At 35.8% G+C, this 19550-nt stretch overlaps 1 pseudogene across 1 annotated transcript; it reads left to right on the top strand.

Moving 5' to 3' along the window:
• Positions 1-1074: 1074 nt before the first annotated feature.
• LOC18425084 (patatin-like protein 2) lies at positions 1075-12119 on the top strand (annotated as a pseudogene). Its single transcript, XR_016053540.1, has 7 exons — positions 1075-1357; positions 2272-2453; positions 2569-2755; positions 2811-2965; positions 3378-3674; positions 10782-10957; positions 11759-12119. The product of XR_016053540.1 is annotated as a patatin-like protein 2 (transcript).
• The last annotated feature ends 7431 nt before the right edge of the window (positions 12120-19550 follow it).

The following is a 19550-nucleotide window of genomic DNA, read 5'->3' as shown; positions in this document are numbered from 1 at the left end:
GTGGGACGATGTTATCTTATGCTTTTCTTGGGTGAGTAGGATGATGTTATCTTATTCTTTTCTTGGGTGAGTAAGATGATGTTATCTTATACTTTTCTTGGGTGGGTAGTGGCCTCCTTTCCCATTGAATTACTCAAAAAAATAAAATAAAGAAAAAAAAAAGAAGAAAAGAATATAACATGAAAGAAGTTTATTCTTTATTTTTTCTTAATAATTCAAAGGAAGAAACTTGTATGTTATAGATTACGAAAAGCATACAAATATTTACTTTTAATACAAGGAACAAAATCATTTTTTCCAATCAGATTCTGAAAAATAAATAAATTCTGAAAATTAAAAATAATAATTTTGTTAAGAAAACATTTGAACCGTTAATTTCAATTGTTTTAGATGGACCGCCTATTTGCATCCATCTTTAAGATGGATGCTTTATACCTTGGGGACCGCAAATATAGAAATGCGGTCCCCATGGCATTGAACAATTTTCCATTATACAATAGGTGCGATTTCGTATTGAGCTGAAGCTCCAAACAATCAACGTCAAGCACACCTTCAAAGTGTCGATAAATGTGGTTTCAGTACTGGAAATCTCTGAGGTAGTCTTAAAATATATATTTATCTCTAGTTATAAACTTTAAAGCTTAAAAAAATAATGCAGAATCCAAGAAAACTTGAAAACCTTGAAAATTGACATCTCAAAATGTATTACATGAAGCACTATTTCTAAAACTTGAAATCCATTTTTTTCTCACGCGCATGCATCTTGAGGTTGAGATGATCAATTTTTGAAGTGTGCTTTAATGTGATTGTTTAGAGCCTCGCACTTGTATAAACCTTTTTCTTATACAGTATCCTTAAATACTGCATATCCTTGTATGCCTAACTTGCTATACGGCCGTATTAGGAAAAAAATATTGTCGGCAATTTTAGATGGGCCCAGGAAGTGGTGCAAGAGGTTCTTTTGGACTACTCCAATATTCTCAGCTTCATGCATTGGGCCATCTCAACCTTCCCATGCTCTTGAACCCATGCTTCTTACCTATACAAAGCCATTGTCCCAATCCACTTGCAAACCCCAATACTTGTCTCCCCCTTAAACCAAGTTGAAGAACCCCAAACCTCTGCATATCTCTCTATCCAACTTTGGTTTCAACCTTTGGCATTACTTCCTAATACCAAATATTTTGATTGCTATTGTAGTTTTTCTAATAGAGTTTAGGAAGAGATGGATGAATCGTGGGGCACGGTCCATCCCCCTAGATATGGGAAACAGATAACAATTCTGAGCATTGATGGTGGTGGAATAAGAGGAATTATTCCTGCTACCATCCTTAGCTTTCTTGAGTCTGAACTTCAAGTATGCCCTCTCTCTGTCTCTCTCTCTCTTTCTCTCTTCAACTCCAGGAACTTGTTATCGTTTTGATGTTCAAAACTTGGAAGGTTTGTAACTCTTCCTATTCTTGTGCTATTTCCCAAAATCCAATGTACCCCCTCAAGTTTAAAATATGTGACTATTGACCTCCTAATTATATTTTTCTTTGTTCTTTTTATAAATTTGATATTTTTATTTTACAAAATGCCAAACCCTTCCATTAATCGACTTGCTTTCCTTTCTTTTCTACTACCTAAAACCAATCGTAACTCCATACACCCCACTCTATAAATTTAGACATGAAAAGAAAAGGATTTTTTTTTTTAATATGATGACCTATTTTACAATTGCATCAATACCCTTTGAACTTGGAAAATAATTAATGAAGATATTTATTACTATTGTTAATGGATTATTATTATTTATTTATTTATTTATTTAAATAAATTTCTCAAAATACCTATAAGAGATGAATTATTTAACAATAAATATATTGTTGTTGTAATAATTGTTATTATTATAATTATTATTAATTATAATTTTTATTATTAGCAGTATTATCATCATCTTCAATAAAATTTGTATATCAAATCATTAAAAAAAAAAAATTACGGATGACTAATCTATGGATTTAGTGTTTTGTGATCAAATTTGTAAAAAATAAAAAAAAACATAATTAGATAGCTAATGGTCCCAAAGTTTTAAACTTGAAGGGTACAAGGGATTTTGGTGATCCAATGGGCTAATAGGGATCAAAATTTCGGCGGGGATGGTAGAGGTCATTTTCTCTAGAATAAATGGGAAGTTTGTTCGTACACAAAGAGAAAGAGAGATGGTATGTGGGTGAAAAACAATAAATAGATTTTACTAAACAATGCTAATTATGTTGCAACAAACAGAGTCTGGATGGTAAAGAAGTGAGTCTTGCTGATTATTTCGATGTGATTGCTGGGGCGAGCACAGGAGGCCTTATTACTGCGATGATCACAACACCAGGAGATAACAACCGCCCTCTTTATGCTGCCAAAGACATCACCTCCTTTTACCTTCAGCATTGCCCCAAAATTTTCCCCCAAAGAAGGTAAACTAATTATTCATGGAAAAAAAAATCATTTTCTAATTCCTGCCTAACAATACATGAGGCCATTGTTTGTTGTATAATGAATTAATGAGTTTCTCTCTCTCTTGTAATGCAGAGGGCTTCTTGGATACGCCTGCAAGTTTGTGAGTGCCATAACGGGCCCCAGATACGATGGAAAGTATCTTCACAATCACCTTAGGACACAGTTGGGTAATAAGAGGCTTCACCAAACTCTGACCAATGTTATTATTCCTACATTTGATATGCGATTATTTCAGCCCACCATCTTTTCTTCCTACCAGGTAACCCCTCTCTCTCTCCCTCGACATTGATCAACTGTTGCTTATCTTTCTTCAGTTAAAAGCCGAAAAATCCAAGGATGCATTGTTATCCGACATTTGCATTGCCACATCCGCCACTCCAACATACCTTCCAGCCCATTATTTTGAGAATGAAGGGACGGATGGGAAGACTTCCATTTGATCGATGGAGGGATGGCAGCCAATAATCCCGTAAGCCACTAGATTTTCAATTTTGATGTTTAATTTCCAAAACCTTAAAAATAACACTGATTTGAATTCTACAATTTCTTCGAATTTATTGGTAGATTAGGTAAGAAGTTTCATCAAAGAGGGCAAAAAGTCAAAAGCATGTCTATCAAACCCAAGATTTTCGTTCTCATTTTAAACAGGTTTGTGGTAGGCCACATCTATTTTCCCGCTCTAAAATGTAGAAATAGTTATCAGAGAGAAAAATGATAAAGAATGTTCTTTTTTTTTTTTGGGTAATTCAGTGACGTTGATGAGCACTTACCTGCTTTTTGAAATCGTTTGTGGTATTTTAATGTGTTAGGTGAGGGCACATCAAAAAACATTCTTCTAATGAATGGAAGATCTAAAATTGATATTTAACTTCATTTTTCAGACACTTGTGGCTTTGGGTGAGATAACAAGAGAGGAACTTAAGAACAACCCCAACTTTTTGGGCATGAAACCCATGGATTATCGTCGATTCCTCGTCCTCTCTGTCGGCACTGGTTCTACAGCTCCTAATTATAGTGCAAAAGATGCAGCAAACTGGGGTTCTTTGTGTTGGTTTTACAATAATGGAAGCACTCCGCTCATCGAAACATTTCAAGAAGCAAGTGCAGATATGGTTGACATCCATATCGCGATTTTCTTTGAGGCTCTTAATTCTGAAAATAGCTATCTTCCTATCCAGGTATCATCTCTCTCTCTCTCTCTCTCTCTCTCTCTCTCTCTCTCTCTCTCTCTCTCTCTCTCTCTCTCTCTCTCTCTCTCTCTCTCTCTCTCTCTCTCTCTCTCTCTCTGTTCAATTCAGGTCTCATATGTTGAAATTTTGAGGGTAAGAGATAAACCCGCCAAAGTCTCAGGAATCAAAAGCAATGCCGTAAGACTGTGAATCACAGAGATCAAGTTTTACCCGAACAATTGATAACACTGTGTTTTTTCTATGTTCCCCACCATAGCCATAAACCTTTTTAAAGAGGGATGGGAGGAGGCCGTTTTCCAACGTTAGCCTTTCTTCCTGAAATCTTTGATAAACAATGTCATCTTTACTTGGGAGTGGGTAGTTATGTTCTACCCATTGGATAAAGGGATCTCTTCTCTCTATGAAGCCCTTTTCAGTCACAAATATTAAAACTTACGATAAAGATAAAGAGAGAGAAATATTGTATATTTGATGGCCTCATGGCTACTCATACGTACCAACATCTCCCACTTAGCCATGAGGGCCAGATATATTGAAATAATAACATTTAGTGTATTTAACATTTATGAGCATATCCTTATCATGATGTTTTTTATGTTAGTGCGGTTATGCATATCATAACAAAAAATATCCAAAGTTATATCATGAGGTTTTTCACGCTAATGCGGATTTTTATCTCATGACCAAGGCATCAAAGAAAAATATCACATTTGGGAGTTGCTGACTTAAATATTCCTAAGTCCCATCAAAGCTATATGCTTTAAAAATATTTCTGCATTTAATCCCTTTATTAAAGGGTTTGCAATCATATCCGAAGATGGCAAATAGCTTACAATTATTTCATTCTTTTCAATAATATCATAAATGTAATGATAATAAATTTTCATATGCTTGCCCTTGGAATTATTAGCTCCATTTCTAATTGATAAGATGGCAACTTGATTATCACAAACAATTTAACGGGTCCGTCAACTATACCCAGCTTCAAATCATTTATGAAGCAAACGGCATACATTGTAGCAATGCTACAAGCAATATACTCGGCTTCTACAGTATGCCAAGCTACACAACTTTGTTTTTTGCTAGACCAAGAAACACATCCACCTCCAAAGTGGAATACATATCTTGAGGTTGATTTTCTATCATTTGAGTCTCCTACAAAGTCTACATAAATGTACCCAGTAACCTCTAAATTATCAGCTCAGAAACATAACTTGTAAATTTTAGTTTTCTGAATATAACTGAGTATCTTTTTTACAGCTTCCCAATGCACCATCCCAGGATTACTCTGAAATCTACTTATAAGATCATATGCATGACTCAAATTAGGTCTTGTATACAAGATGACATAATTTATATATCCTACAGCTTGAGCATATGGAATTCTTTCCATTTCAACTGTATCATTATTATTTAATCAACATATTTTCTTTGATAATTTCAAGCTTTTACAAACAGGTGTATCTATGGACTTATAATTTTCTATTTTAAATATCTTTAAAATACTTTCTAAATAATTTTCTTGAGATAAACATAGAAGTCTCGAACTTTTTGAGATAAACGTATAAGTTTCGAACTTTTATCTCTTGTTATCTTAATGCCCAATACATATGAGGTTTCTCCCATATCTTTCATCTCAAATGAGAACTTAGCCATGATTTAGTATGGTTAATCATGTCAATATCATTACTGGCTATCAAAATATCATCTACATGTATTGATAATGTAACAAAGTTGCTCCCACTATTCTAGACATATACATAATGGTTTAACTTATTGGCTACATAACCAATTTTACTGATTGCATTATGAAAAGTAATGTACCACTACATAGAGCATTATTTTAAACCATATAAACATTTTTTAAGTTTGTATACTTTGTCTTCCTGGCCTATATATATATATATATATATATATATATATATATATATATATATATTTATATATCTTCTTTAAATTCTCCATTTAAGAAAGTTATTTTGATATCCATCTGAAATAATCATGATATGAAACTAATGCTAGGATGATCCTAATAGATGAAAATTTGGCTACTAGAGATTAAGTTTCTACATAATTTATGTTCTCCCTTTGCGTAAATCCTTTGGCTACCAACCTAGCTTTATATTTATCAATGGATCCATTTGCATTAAGCTTTTTCTTTAGGGCCTATTTGTAACTAATGACTTTTCTATCTTTAGGGAGGTCAACCAACTTCCAAACTTGATTTTTTTTAATAAAATCAAGTTCATCATCCATAGCTTGAGTCCACTCAAACTGAGTCATACGAGCTAATAGTTCACTGTAGCTTTGAGGTTCATCTATTGAATCCCTACTCATTAAAGAATAATTATCTTCATTCATAAATATATAAACATTTTCTAAAGTCGTAGGTGGGGCCCTAGTTCTTTTAGGTCTATTTGGTATACTTGATTCAATTCCATCATTCTCACCAATTGCAGATGGGGACTGAGAAATAGGGTCTTGGAGACCCTTATCTTTATCAATTTTGTGTAAGTCAATAGGCTTACTTAAAATATTTTCATCATCTATATTTTCTAAGAAATGGGCATCACGACTATCTATTAATGATCTAGTATCATGGTTATAGAATCTAACCTTAGAATTTTCTAAATAACTTACAAAAGAGCATTTTATGGTTTTACTTTGTAATTTATATCTATTTTGGATGGTATAAGCACATGTGCCCAATAACTCTAAACTTTCAAGATAGTGAAGTCAGGTTTCCTACCTATCTATAATTCATATGGGGTCAAGTCTATAGATTTAGATGGAACACGATTAATAATATACGTTGCAGTGTTGAGAGCCTCACCCTAAAAATGAGGTAATAAATTTGAATGGCTCATCATAGACCTTACCATGTCCATTAGAGTTCCATTTCTTCTTTCAGCTACACCATTTTGTTATGGTGTGTATGGCTTGGCTGTTTGGTGAATTATACCATGCTCCTTACAAAATTCGGTAAATAAGGTGGAGCAATATTCACCTCCCCTATCTGTTCGAAGAATTTTAATATATCTACCTAATTGATTTTCTACTTCAGATTTATATCTTTAAATGTTTCTAAAGCATCTAATTTTTTACTAATTAAGTATACATATCCATAACGTGAATAATCATTTATAAATGTTATAAAATATTCTATACCTCTATGTGTTTTTACATTTAATGGGCCACATATATCTGAGTGAACAATACTAAGTAGTTCACTAGACCTTTTCCCTTTAGGGAAAGACTTCTTAATTAATTTACCAGAAATACATGACTCACATGTTTTGAACACAATTTCTCCTAAAATGGGGAGCAGGCCTCTTTTAACCATGTGATTCATTTTATCATTATTTACATATCCTAATCTTAAATGCCATAATATGAATCATCCACACACACAAAACCATCAAAAGAGGTATCAGAATAACTAGAAAGAGATGGAACTTTCATTAATATTCAATCGATACAAATTGTCAACTTTAGTACCATACACCAAAGCTCTAGAATGCTTCCCAATGGTGACTCGACTAGACTTGAACTTTATTTCATAACCCTTGTCATCAAGCCCAGGAACAGAAATCAAATTGCATATCATAATAGGCGTATACAAAGTATCAGTCAATAGGAGATTTGTTCCTGCTGGTAATTACAACTTGAAAGTACCGACACCAAGTATATCACAATATGTATCATTCCCCATATAAATCTGCTGGTTATTGGCTGTGATGTTCTTCAACTGTGTGAATATGTCCTTAGTTCTCGAGACATGTCGAGTGAAGGCTAAGTTGACCCACCAATTCCTCAGATCATGGTTGACAACTAAAGATTCTAAGACTACGCAGATCAAGTCTTTTCTTTCATTTTCATTATTCCGGGCATGGTTGTTATTTTGGTTCCTATTTTTGTTTTTCAGCTTAAGACAATTAACCTTGATGTGCCCAATTTTCTTACAATAAAAACAAGTCTTCTCAACGTTATTCTTTTGATTTTTAAAATTTCTCCCCTTTCCCTTATACCTATTATTGTATGATTATTATAAGGTTTCTTGGGAATTTGAGAAGATGGAATTTGGGCAAAGTGGAGCTCATTTGAGTTCTTCCTCATTCCTATCATCTTCAATATTGAGATGCATGGGAAGATTCAAACATAGTTATCCCTTGTGCAGAGTGGTTCAATGATGGAGGGAGACTGTTAAGAACAATGGACACTTGTATGCGGTCGGGAACTAGATTCCCGGGTGCAGCAAGATCCTTTGTGAGCACTGTCATTTTGATGACATGCTTGGTTACTGAGTCTGATTCATGCATTCTACAATAATTATATATTTTTAATAACAGTTGCACATGAGTTTCAGAAGTGGTCCCATAATTTTTCAAATAGGGCACCATCATACTTTGAGCTGTGGTGTGATCCTCAAAGACTCTAATTAAATCATATTTCATAAAACTCAACATAGTAGTCCTAGATACTTTGTCATCTTCTAACCATTCTTCAAGTCACCTTTTGGCTTAGCCATTAGCATTAGGCTCTAAACTTGGTAGTTTTGTATCTAGAACATAGTCCACGACCCTATCAAGGAAGAGAATATATCCACTTTTTCTTTTCCACATAAAAAAATTTGTTCCGTTGAGTTTTTCAAGTTTTGATAGTTCTGACATGACTAGCCTAGATGCGATTTAAATTTTAAATAATAACTCAAGTTTCAAAAAAATTAGTTGTGTTTAGTCAAATCATTACGTTGCCGACTCTATATGGGCAGTGACTTCAATGGAGAATTCTCTCAAACAATTTATGTTTGCACAGTTGTGAAGCAACAAAAATTTAATAATGTAATGTTAATTCTTGCACAAGACTTATTTTCATAAATATATGAATATGTTTTAGTTCTAAAGAGAGAGTCTACAACAAGATTTGATATTCTCAACAAAAAATATGGCATAACATAATCACAAAAATTGAGTTCACAACATCAAGATCATGAAATTTTTTTCAATTAAAGAGACCAAAAGCATATGATAATTATGCTAAGCAATGATAATTATTATGCAAATAGAATATGTAGAAATATCCCTAAATTACAAATAAAGCATATAGAATAAGTAAAATAAATAATTAAATAAACAGAAAAATATGTGGCAGCGAAAACTAATTTTATTTTATTTTATTGGGTTTGTAAAAAAACCTCTTGAAGTTAAAAGGAACAAGAAACAAAAGGAAGAAGAAAATCAAGTTAAAAGGAACAAGGAATTAAGGTTTAAGATTCCAAGAAGCCTCTCTCTCTGTCTATTTTTTTTTGTGAAAATCAGGTTCATCTCATTAATTAGAAATGGATCCTATAATTTTAAGGGTAAGCACATTGAAATTGATTATCATTATATTTATGATATTAATGAAATAGCTGTAAGTTATTTACCATCTTCAAATATGATTGTAGACCCTTTAACAAAGGGATTAAGTGCATAAATATTATCAAAGCATGTAGCTTTGATGAGACTTAGGAATATTAAAGTTAGGAACTCCCAAATGAGATATTTTTCTTTGATGTATTGATCAAAAGAGGAAAAATCGCACTAGCGTGAAAATCTCCATAAAATGACATTGGATATTTTAGTTATGACATGTATAACCGCATTAGCGTGAAAAACCTCATGACAATAATATGCTTATAAATGTTAAATCCACTAACTGGTATTATTTCAATATATCTGGCCCTCATGGCTAAGTGGGATATGTTAGTACGTATGGGTGGTCATGGGGCCCTCAAACATGTCATATTTCTCTCTCTTTATCTTTATTATGTATTTTAATATTTATCCCTTTATCCAATGGGTAGAAGATAACTACCCACTTCTCAAGAAAAGAGGGCCACGTTTCTCAAAGATTTCAGGAGGAAAGTCGAACTTTAGAGAACGTCCTCCTCCTATCCCTCTTTAAGAAATGTTTTCATAGCTATGGAGTGTAAAATAAAGAAAACACAAAGTTCTCAATTGGTTTTATAGAACCTGATCCCTGCGATCCATAGTCTTACGACATTGCCTTTGATTCCTGTAACTTTTGGCGGGTTCATCTCTTCCCCTCAAAATTTCAACATTGATATCAGAGCATGATATATGGATATGACAAAGCACAATATCAAAGTTATTGTAAATTAAACTCATGAAAATAAGATATAAACACCAACAAAAATGAAAGATAGAACCTAAGATTTGTGGGTTATGCGCCTCGTCAATGCCTGGAGCTTGGTGTTTCATATCTTCTCATCAAATGTTCAACATCATCTCTGTCTTTCTCTCTCTTTTAAATTCATGTCCCATCTCTCTCTCTCTCAACATAACCAAAAAAATTTACTTTTGCATGCGGGTTGTGTTATCATACACCACTGTTATATGTTTTTTTTCTTTTGGGTAGATCAGTGGGGAAATACAGGCCGTACCCGTTTTCAAAACTAATTAGCTGTTTTTAAATGCGTTAGAGGGAATGAAAACCTGGACCCGTCGCTAAGGCTCAAGTAGTACTACCACCGCAACCTCAACCCTATTCCCACACCACTGTTATATATATATATATATATATATATATATATATATACACATGAATGTGTGACTTGTACATATGACATGCATGCTTACATGTACACAGGGGGGGTTGTGGGGGCATACAATTTTTTTCATTGGGTTAAATAAGAGGGGTCAAGCTTCCCTGTTAAAATTTCGATGTATGCGAAGTCTCTAAATCAGTCTATGAAAATCCGGATCAAAGAGGTGGATCTTTGACCTCAAAGGTCCATGTCGGATCGCTAGATCGTCAATCTGGATTGGTTTGGATTGGTGTTGGTACAAAAAAAAACTGAAATGAAATAATTAAAATAGGGCTTCATGAGCAGAGATTTAGGGGGATTAGATAAGCTTTGGAAAAATAAAAAAGAAATATAGAAGGGGTGGGTTAAGGGGGAGGAACACGCTGGGACTCATACCATCTCGAAATCAATTCAGTCCCGACTGACACTCCATCTAAATCGGTGTTATCAATCGGAGATCACCGAGTTATAAACACTGCTGCAAATTGTGATGTTATTGTTGTCAGGATGATAAATTAACAGGAGACACATCGTCCGTCGACATTGCAACCGAGAAAAACCTAAAAGAACTCGTGAAGGTGGGTAAAGAACTCTTGCAAAAGCCAGTTTCGAGGGTAAACCTGGAGACTGGGAAATATGAGGCAGTGCCAAATGAACGCACCAATGAACAAGCACTAATCAGGTACTTAAATCTACTTCCTAATGTCCACTAACAAATTTCGCATGCTATGCTTTTCATTGTTTGCAAACATCAACATAAAACTTAACAATAAGCCACTTACACAAAATCATTTTTTCAGTTTAATAGAATTTCTTGCCTTGGGTAGAAACTCCATTTATTAGTAAAAGTAGTTTTTATATCAAGGAAATAGAAACTACGCCTGTGGTTTATAAGTGGGAAATGAATCAAAATGTAAATAAGAAATCAACTTTGCAATATTTTATCTATATTTTATGTATTTAATTTCAAATTACTATCACAACTAGGAGTTGGAACCGTTGAAAAAGAATACACTATTACATAATTAAAAAGTTGCCTTGCATTTTAATAACGAGTAAGTTATTACACAATTCAAAATTTACGTGTATTTTGACAAATTTTCCTTCATTAGCAAAAACAGCACACGGTTTCTATGCAGCAAGCACACATATTGTAGAAATACGGTTTGGCAATAAATATATTTTTTAAATATAATTTGATTTTAATTTTAGAAAATATATAATCTTTAACATGGAGATCATGGATATTAAAAAAAATTCAAAATTAAAAAAATATTTATATTAAAAAATCATTTGAATTGTTCGTTACAATTATCTTTAAATTAAGCACCTATTTGCATCCATCTTTAAGATCGATCCAATTATACCACATGAAACAATTTTTTCCAAAAAAGAAACCTGCGGCAAGAAAATAGAAAGTTTGCTTGAGATTAATTGGAAATTATAAGTAGCGAACTAACTAAATTCTGATATATTTGTGTAGCTTCGCGAAGTTATTGTTCGATGAGAGGAAAAATCGGATACGCGAATATTCTAAAACCGTCACAACAAAGGACACTCTCGAGGCGGTCCCATGAGAGGAAAAATCGGATACGCGAATATTTTAAAACCGTCACAACAAAGGACACTCTCGAGTGGATGGCACACTCATAGCTGAAGATTCGATTCTTCGATTTCTTTTATTTTATTATTTGTACTCCAACCAATACCTCCAGCTAGTCTATGGGGTCTAAGCATGTGTATGCATTCAATTTGATGAATTGATGTCATAGGAAGACTTTAGCGACAATGAATCGTTAATAAATAAATAAAAATTCGTTATATGTTTGGAATGATTAAAATAAGTATGCACTTATTCCCTTCAAGTAATTCAACTCTATCTATTTATAAAAGTTGCTATAATAAGTACCATTTCTCACGAGTGTATGACAAATTTATCGAAATACAACACCTTTCAGCTATTTAAGTTTACCCTTTTCTGTACTATTCCAACTCAATATTATTTTGATGGGTATTTTGTAAATAAATAAAAAATAAGGGTGAAATGCTAATGATTACTATTTTGGATGCATTTTGGCAAATTTTCTTAGATGTATTTATAAGGGCTAATAATGAAAGAATCATGAGCTAATCATGAAAGAGTCATTACAAACAGGCTCGATGCTCTACGTCATTGTTAAAGTATTTCTTCTCTAGAGAAAAGACATATGGGACGAGACTTTTATCAAGAGATATGAACAAAACTCTAGCTCTAGATCCCTTTTCTTGAGATGCACCATCAAATCATAACAGTTAATTGGTTCCTCTTGAATGCGCATCACTTCCTCATCTGGACAATCCTCATAAAGGATGGGCGGCTAAGACGTTCGTAAAAGCATGCCCTTTCACAACCTTCTATGGGACATAGGCGATATCAAATCCCATAAGAAGCAGTATCCACTTGGCAAACCAACCGAGTTAGTCGTGTCATTAAGAATTTTATGAGATCTGCTCGTGAAATTAGTTGTATGGATTGAGCCAATAGGTAAGGCCTCAACTTCTGAATGGAAAATACCCAAGTGAGAGACATTTTTTCGATGGCCAAATAGTTTTATTCATATGCCCTCATGGTGTGATATGGATAATATAGAGCAACCTTAATTCTTTCATCATTGTGCCATGTGACCCTTCCAAGGCAGTCATATACCGTATCAACAGCCGGCCTAAAATTGGTGTCATAAAGAGCGGTGGTTTCAAGAGATAATCCCTAATCGCCTGATAAGCTATCTAACTGATGTCGCCCCTTATGAAAGGCATATCTTTTTCCATAAGCCTAAAATTACATCTTCCTGATAAATTTAAATTGCACCTCCTAATATAGGAAAGTCTTCCTTGCACGGACTTTAACTCTGAATGGTTCGTGGGTGGCAGCATATCCTCTATTGCGTTGATTTTCACATGATCAATCTCAATCCCTCGATGCACAAAACCATGAAACTTGCTTGATCTGATCTCGAATTTATATTTCAAAGGATTCGTCTTGAGCTGATATTTTTGTAGGTTTTCAATCACTACCCCAAGCATCGTGACTGTGAGTGGAAAAATCTTTAGATTTAAAGACAATTGTCAGTACATGTTGATATGTAGCTTATGCATTCTTCATACTGAGCGTCATCACCTTATAGCAATATATCTTTTTGAGCGTGCAAAATGCCATTAACTCTTTGTCCTTTGGGGACATCCTAATCTTATTATGCCCCGAATAGTTATCCATGAATGAAAGAGCTTGACATGCTGCTTGTCGGCACACCCTCTAAATTTGACATTATTTCTAAGTTCTTACAATATAGGGATCCTACTAGCTTTGTACACATTATGATACCCCCAAACATGATCTTTACTCCCTATAGAGCATAAATAATATTTGAAAATCCTCATGTTCTCTTTAAAGAGAGATAATATAGGACACATGAGATGGAGTTGAACCATAAACTCCGTTCCAAACTGAGAAATGGCATGTATGCCTCATCAAATCATTCGAAAATAGCCAACAACCATTGACCACCAAAAATTTTGGGTTGTCTGTTCACCCGACAAATACCAAGTTGTGCATGTGTCAAGCCTAATACATAATGAGCTGCACAAAGATGTACGGATCTGATTGAGCTGAACAAATAGCCACATGGTCCGGGGCCTCTTTGACGTATAAAATAACTATTTCCACCCATTTTTAGGAAAATCAAAACCAAAGATAATCTGTTATGAGAAAATTCAAAACCACTTAACCGATCCAAAATTGACTAGACTTGTTACCAATCAGCAAACCAACACCTGAAACAAATTTTGGGGGCCACTAATTGCATGACACATGTCAAGCCGCACACAGTTTTGTGCCCAAATCACTATGATCCCGCAACTTGAATGACCCAGATATGATCCGGGGCTCGAACCTCATGATTTATGGAATTTGCCAATTTGTAAGTCAATGTTGGTTGACCCCAAGGGCCTTCTAGAAGACACAATCGTGGCCTTGACTTCTCTAGTTCCAATCCAATAATCCCAAGAAAACCTCAGTAGACCTTAACTAAAAAAAAAGCAGACAATCTGCAAAAACTCAGAGAACATAGAAGAAGAAGATTCCTCCCACACCAAAAGACATCTGGTTTAGAAAACCTGGAAGGAGGAGCGAAGGCTCACCCTTCATGTCCATTCTAGGCCCTAACTCTCAATATAAAAGGGGGAGAGATGTAGGCCTCTACTCACAATGAATCTCAACACAACAAAAATGACAAAGGGTGTGAGAGAGTGGTGGAACTCCTCTTGAGAGAGAGAATGTGTGAGAGAGAGAGAGCGAGAGACTCTAAGCACTCTCTCATTTGAGTTGCAAGGTGAGACCCAGCCAAAGAGATAATGAATTGTGTGAGAGAGTCGAGCTTGGACTGCTCCTTGTTTAGTACATATTCACTTGTAAGAGTATTCATGAGCTTCCTCCTTCTCTGGATTGTAGCGCCCCCAAGAGAGAGTCGAGACGTTCGTGACCACGCCGACTCCTTCCTAACACTCTACAAACTAGTTAAAGAGAGAAAAGGTGCTGGAAATGTGATTGCCACCCTTGGAAGAGGCCAAGAGACATATGATTATGCTTATACAAGTCAACAAACTTGCATATGCATATTGTGAATTAGAAACAAGCATGAATTATGGAATTCACTCAAAACTATAAGTATTAGGCCAAACTACAATGGATACCTAAGGGGCCTAACACTTATAACACCTAGATAGTGATTCTATACTTGATACAATGGGCTCCAACCTTCCCTTATGAAATTTCTAATCCTTGAAGCAAAATAGAATATACAAATTTTAAAAGAATGCAAACATAACCCTGAGAATTGATCTGTGGAGGAAGGAGAGATAGAGATGAAGATAATGTAAAGGAAGATGAAATACTAAATAAATAAAATGTTGTCTCTATAAACACCAAATCAGCAATAAGTATCAACTCCTTTTTTTTTTTTTTTTTGGGGGGGTTAATTTAGTGGGAAGACAAGCCCCAATATGTTTTCTCATATAGATTTAGGAATTAGCTATTTTGAATGTGTCAATGGGTGGTGTCAACAGGATTGGAAACCACAATGTGGCAACTATGTATGGGGTTACTACCACCACATCCCGGCCCCTTTCCTACTTTATCAGCTCTTTGAATCTTAGAAAGCCAAGCCCCGGTCCTGTCTAAGCTTTCTTTGTTAATATTTTCAAAGAGAACCTACGGTTGCCAGAACCAAATGTGATTTTGGTTACCAAAGAGCAAAGCCAATGGTACGATGTCAAAGAAAACATTTGAGAGTGCACGAGCAAATAAAAACTGGAAGAGGGCTTTTTGTTGTTGCAAGCCCCAAGCGAGAAGATGTGCAACATAGGCTACACATCAAATTGGGGCTTGTAACATCAAAGCACTCGCTTTAGGGGCTTTGCAAGAGAAAAAAGCCAGCAAGCATAGGCTTGAAAGCCAAGAAGCAACGGCATGTTAGTGCATCTGTTTTCTTTCTTATCTTCGCTGGCTCGAAAGCAAGAAGCAAGGGTTAGCCTAGCACTAGAGTTAGTGCATCCGTTTTCTTGCAAGAAGAAAGGGCTAGCCTAGCGCTAGCTTCAGTGCGTCTGTTTTCTTGCTTGCATTCGTGTGGAAGCTGGCCACACGCTATGCCATGTGCGGAGGGGATTTGTTCAAGAATTCTTTCAAATACATGCTTCTTCGATGCTTGAGGAAGAAGGCCATCAATTGGTTCAAGATGTCTACCCCCGGATATGCGAGGGGTATATTCACAGTCAAATGCTTGCTAAGAAGATCTTGCACCAGGGCTATGATTGGCCTACTATTCCATGCATAAATCGATTATTAAGAAAGCACAAACCTTGTAGAATTCTCTCTGTTCTTACACAAGTTTAGCATAATTTTAATGTACTCTCCAAAAGGTACGTGAAAATTGGTGGGTAGGGCTATTTACAGAGTTTTGAAAGGGTAACCCTTGAAAATACGACGGGAAGGGAACCTTAGAAAAGGGCACAACTTCAAATCATGCACTAGTGCGCAATTCGATGTTGCGCCCTTGATATAAGCCATGTAAAAAGCGGGTCCTCAGGGCTTCGACAAGTGTGCAATAGACCTTGAAATGATGTCCAATGTCCAAACAGCTAGCTGACTACTAGAGGCACTAATCTGAGTTGCGCCATTGTTTGGTTGAAAATAGGACACGATTTGAAGTTCTGTAAGTGGCGCCTTATTTTGAATGTATTGGTTTTCATGCAAAACGTTGGCCCAGAGTGGCACCACATGTTTGTAAGTGATAGAAACAAAGATCCATTGAAAATGGACAATTTCTAAGGGTTTTTTCGATCTATAGGCCTTAGGAAACAACTTTCTAGTGGACTTCTCCATTAAACAAGGTTCACATGTGGGTAAGCCTACTTTGGTCAATGACCCTAGGAATCTCTTGTAGGTTAATCTTGCCAATACTATACATACATATGTGCCCAAGTTTACCATTGGCACAATATAGATGCAAATGTATCATGAAGAAATTAAAAGTGGATGGATGATACATCATTAGTAGGAGGAGGAGGAGATGAAATAACGCAAACTACTCTTCCATATCCAAAGTATAGAGGATTAACAACTAGCACCTCTGTGCATACAGTAGCATACTCAAAAGGAATAAACGTTTCATATCTTTTTTGGCTCAAGGCATTCAGACGTGACGTAACCAGTCTTCCCACAATTAAAGCAGGGCGAGTATGATTTACCATTTACCTGCAGGAGCATTGCGCTTCCCCCAGTTTGCTTATTACTCTTACCTTTGACACTCAACCTTTAATTCCTTTTGCTTGACAGGATTGTTACCCTTAGGGTTCCCCTTGGATATCTTACTCTCCTTAGGCTTGCCTGGCTTGGCCCACATGGCCAGCTTGCTTGCACTAGATGATGAGAAAGATGAGTAAATATTTAATATTCTTATAGTATGTCACTATAATTGCAAATATTTTATTATTCTCATAATCTGTCACCACAATTTCCATATTCTCTTAAGATTAAGGAAGTAATCTAAGGATAGATATAATCTCGTCACTAAGCACAATACTCGCAACACTCAGATTACGTATCATCTATGACATTTTTCTCAAATACTCCATTATGAACACACTTGATGGCATCGTATACATCTAGAATGCCAGCATTAGTGCACCCAATCTAGTGGGAGAGGTGCAAAAGAACTGGAGCTGCAATTCTTAGATGTCTCAAACCACCCAATCAAGTTGTTTTGCGTCCTGCTTAACATGGTAAAACATTCACAATAATCCCTTTTGAGCCATGCTTTGATATGATTTTCCAAAGCTGTGTGGCCTTTGTTAGGAGGAATTATGCTAGTGGTCAAGTCTTCAAGGCTGCCTTGCTCACCAAGCAGGTTTAAATTTTACACTTTTATATGACGTAATTCTTGCTATCCGGCTTCTTTTCACTATGGAAGTAAGGTGATCACATTCTTGGATGACATTGTAGTCTGTATCCAGGAAAAGATAATCATTAAATGGATGATTAAGTTTATTTATTCCTGGTTGCACAATCACACAAAGTATTATTGAGTCTCACACTCTCATGGGTTCTCAACGATTACGATAGAGAAAATATCTTCATACCCTCTATTTTTAAGTTTCATTTCACAATATACCTAAGGTTTTAAAAGATATCTTGGGACATAAAAATTGTATATTTTATTTCTTTTAACCCTCTGAACTAATTTAAATTTTTTTTTTAGGCCAAACAAATCTAAAAGGACATGTCTTTTCTAAAAGCCATCTTCCCAAACTTCTAGAGAAGGAGAAAGAAGGACTTCATGGAGGTGAGAGGTTACAGAAAGGAGAGAGAGAAGTGTTTGGAGAAACACGAGAGGAGAGAGAGTGAGAGATCCAGGAAGAGAGACAGAGAGAAAGAGAGAATTTTGGGGTATGTAAGTGAAGAGAGCGAAATAATTGGGTTTCGAAAGAGCATGTCTTTCTCAAATTTGTTTAGGTTTAAAATGTTTAGGGGGTTAGAAGATATCTTTTGAAACTTTAAGTTTATCAATAAATGAAACCTAATAGTAAGGGATATAGAGATATTTTCCCGTTAAAATATCCAAAACTCTAAAATACTCGAGTAAAAAAATTTGCATAATCATACTGACCAATGCTAATAATCAATATCAAGTAAAATTTTAGAGGCTCGACACCCCAACCCTTTTCATCAAGTGTGTGTTTGCATCAGTAATGTAAAATCCCACTAAAAACTGTAATCTAATGATGATCAATGCCCATGGCAACTCCCAAAATTAGATTGTCTCCACCTAGAAAGTCTCCATGTTGCTTGAAAAAGATACAAAAGTGATACCATAGTTTTCCGGCCAAAAATGGGTTTTGGAAGTGGGACTAGGCCATAAAATCCTTAGAGTTGCATTTGGCTTTGCAAGATGTTAAAAAATACATAAGGTTCATTGAAAGCATACGTATGAATCCAAAGATATGCCCCTCGAAATTTTCAGGCTCGGCACGGTCCATTTACTTTTTGAGGTCGCACAGTGAAAGGGGGCCTTTTCAGTGAGGCTGCATCTGTACATAGAGATTGTGAGGCCACATCTGGACAAAAACACCTTGTGGCTTCAAGGGGGCTATGGAGCCTCAATAATGCTGAGGCCGAACAAAACATCGATGATTCTGCAGCTGCACAAAATAAAGCATGCAGCCATAGATGCACCAATTTTTGTGCAGCTTGAGCTGCCTCCACATGACCCACACGTTTGGCTTATACATGTGACGTCAGGACTAAAGCCTGTCACATACGTGTTGCTTTGCCTTTGTTTTGCACTTTTTTTTGCACGTATGAGATGTGTGCACATGCACATGTTGAACCTTATTGCATGTGTGCAGCGCATGAGGCAGCACTACCATGCAGCATGCATGGACTCCCTGGACCACTACACATCCACTGCATGGGTCCAGTGTGGGTGCACATGGTACTGCATGGCATAGCGCACTGCCCCACACATACGTCTAGGAGCCCATGTGTGCATGTGGGTCGCCGCAGTCAATGCGATGGTCACTCACAGGCTGCCTCGCACGAGATCACCACTGGTCTACAGTGCACAAAGTGTGTTCAATATGTGCTTTGACATGCTCGAACGAGCTCAGAGCATGTCGTTTGCTCATGTGGGTGCGATGCGTGCCCCTGGACCAAACTCTTCAGCCGTAGGAAAAAAAAAATGGCC

This window comes from Amborella trichopoda, chromosome 4 (assembly GCF_054954075.1).
Source record: "Amborella trichopoda isolate Santa Cruz 75 chromosome 4, AtrichopodaSantaCruz75HAP2 v2.0, whole genome shotgun sequence".
Classification (NCBI taxonomy): Eukaryota; Viridiplantae; Streptophyta; class Magnoliopsida; order Amborellales; family Amborellaceae; genus Amborella; species Amborella trichopoda.
Note: the sequence above shows the minus strand (reverse complement) of the source record. Positions and strands in the feature narration are given on the sequence as shown.